The 2,379-nt window shown below is 44.5% G+C and overlaps 1 protein-coding gene across 5 annotated transcripts in view; it reads left to right on the forward strand.

Annotated features, from left to right (window-relative positions):
* Nucleotides 1–2,379, forward strand: part of Tjap1 (tight junction associated protein 1) — a 22,672-nt gene that overhangs the window by 313 nt on the left and 19,980 nt on the right. For 3 of the 5 annotated variants that reach the window (XM_010617669.3, XM_010617673.3, XM_010617672.3), the window contains exon 2: nt 262–409. The gene's annotated coding sequence lies outside the window, so the exon portion shown is untranslated. The remainder of the gene's footprint in view (nt 1–261; nt 410–2,379) is intronic. The other 2 variants (XM_010617671.3, XM_010617670.3) reach the window with 2 other exon arrangements.

Below are 2,379 nucleotides of genomic sequence, written 5' to 3' on the forward strand. Positions count from 1 at the left end.
GGGGCGGGGTGAGGGGGACCGGAATAGGTGTGGTTCCGGCCCTGGAGTAAGTAAGCAGAGCCTAGAATTGGGAGAGAATTTCTTAACCGAGAGTAAAGGAGGCTGGAGAGGGGGTACCAGAGGCCTGACACTACCGGGCCAGCGGGTAGGGAAGGGGATTTTCCTAGTAGAGGGAGAGTGCTCAAGGAGGGAAGAGAGCTCTAGAATGCTGGGGAGGCTTACTAAGGAGGGAACTAAAGCAGTGGAATGACCCTCTTCCAGGCTTAAATCAGCCTTTCCACAACTCCTATAGCAGCATCTGCCCCAATTTCAGCTGAAGATCCAGGGGCCCCAGGGATTGGAAGAAATCACAGTGCCTGCTTTGAAAGAAGAAGAGGTAGCGACTTGCCCCAGCCCAACCCCAGAGCGGGTAAGGTGGCCTCCAGTGACAGTTTTCTGACTGGCATACTGCCTCATAAAGAATCTACGGCTTGGAGTGATGCTAAGAATCATTTACTCTGCTCTTCTATAGAGGTTGTCCTTTGCCTGTGGTCCCCAAGTTGATGTTTTGCTTAGAATGTAGCCTGCCTTTTGAGAGTTGTAGAATTGAGCCTTCTTTGCTTTCATCTGTGCAAGCAAATTTGAGCATGAACCTAGAGATCAGGCTGAATGAAAGTAGTTTAACACATCCCTCATAAATCAGTTGCCTATATGTTCACAGTTTCTTTTTCTGTCTTCCCATCACATCTTCAGTTTGACATACTGCCTGGAAGTAGAAATTTTTGGGTGACAGATGGTGGGGAATCATGAGAAAAAATTCCAATGTTCACTGATCATCTGGGCACCTGCTGTCACCAACTCCTGAATTCATTCTTGCTGCATGTCTACTTTGGCATTTTGCTTTTGGTAAAAAGGGTTCATTAATGTTTCCCAGGGGATGTGGATCGAGGGACAATTGTGTCAGAGGAAGGGAAAGGCAGTTTGGTGGGGAGGGAAGAGAACCCCAGATGAGTTCATGGTGAGGGATCAGCCAGACTGGTGTAAAGTTCTGTGAATGTTTATCATCTTACACCGCATCCCTGAAACTCTTGATATTTGAGAGTTGCTTTACCTTTGGACCTGTGAGGTAATGGAAGGAAAGGCTTATGGAACTTGCCTTTTTCTGATAGCTTTCTTCCCTTCCGTTGTATTTGCTCCACATTTAAAAAGAAATCAGCTTCATTAGCTAAACTAAGAGACTGTGGCTTGGTGTTGCACAGAGGGGTGGGGGTTGAAGCCACAATACAAAGACTGTAGTCCTCATGTCCTTTGGCACTTTGTGGTTGTCAAAGTTGGGAGCAGGCTTCTTATTGAAACTTATTTTAGAACCATGCTGCTTTATGATTGTACTGTTCTGGTTGATCTAGAAGGCGTCACTAGCCATCTCTTGTTCTCCACACCCCCTGCTGTTCACTCATGTTTACTCAAGACAGGACACCCCAAATCCTGTTACTAGGCCAGCTTCAATACCTAAGAAGAACTGATTATATTTAGTTGTGATTCTATTTCTAGAGAGTCAAGAACCTTCCTTTTCCAAAGGCAGAGCCAGGGTGCCCAGTTCAAATCCTGACTGCCATTTGTAGCTGTGTGACCTTTATTAATTGAACCATTCTCTGTGCCTCAGATTCTTACCCATCAATGGTGATAGTAAGAGAACCCTACTTATGAAGTTCTTTTTTTTTTTGAGACAGAGTCTCACTATGTAGTCCAGGCTGGCCTTGAAATCACTATGTCGCTCATGCTGGCTGCAAAGTCACAGTGATCCTCTTGTTTCAGTCTCCCAAATACTGGGATCACAGGCATGAGCCTCCATGCCCAGCTATCGTGAGGTTCTTGTGAGCATAAATAAGATCAGTGCCTGACACTGAGTATTAGTTGTTTTGCTAGTTAGATCTCAGTGCTGATTTCTGCTTCCTGGTTGAATCTGCTACTGTGGTCTGTGGAGAATCTGTGTGAATCTGGGCTGCTAGCCTGATGAGACACAGCTTTTGGATAGTATAGATTTTTTTTTTTTATAGTGACACTGTACTTGTTAAGCTATTAAAGTGTTTAAAGCTGTGAGGCTGAGAATTTTCTTTTTTGCATCTGAGCAGTAGTAGTGCTTAATGAGCATATTCTGTGTGCCTGGCAGGGTCATAAATACTTTATACATATTAACTCATGTTTATAACAACTTTATGGAGTAGATACTGTTTTTATCCCTGTTTTACAAATGAGAAAATGGAGGCACAGAGTGTTTAAGTCATTTGTTCCAGTTCACTCAACTAGTAAGTAGCAGAGCTGGGATTTGAACCCAGGCAGTCTGGTTTCAGCAGTTGAGCTTTTTTGGGGGGAGGGTTGGAGGACAAAGGGATTTGCTGT

This window comes from Fukomys damarensis, unplaced genomic scaffold, assembly GCF_012274545.1.
Source record: "Fukomys damarensis isolate Sample0158 unplaced genomic scaffold, DMR_v1.0_HiC HiC_scaffold_20, whole genome shotgun sequence".
Lineage (NCBI taxonomy): Eukaryota > Metazoa > Chordata > Mammalia > Rodentia > Bathyergidae > Fukomys > Fukomys damarensis.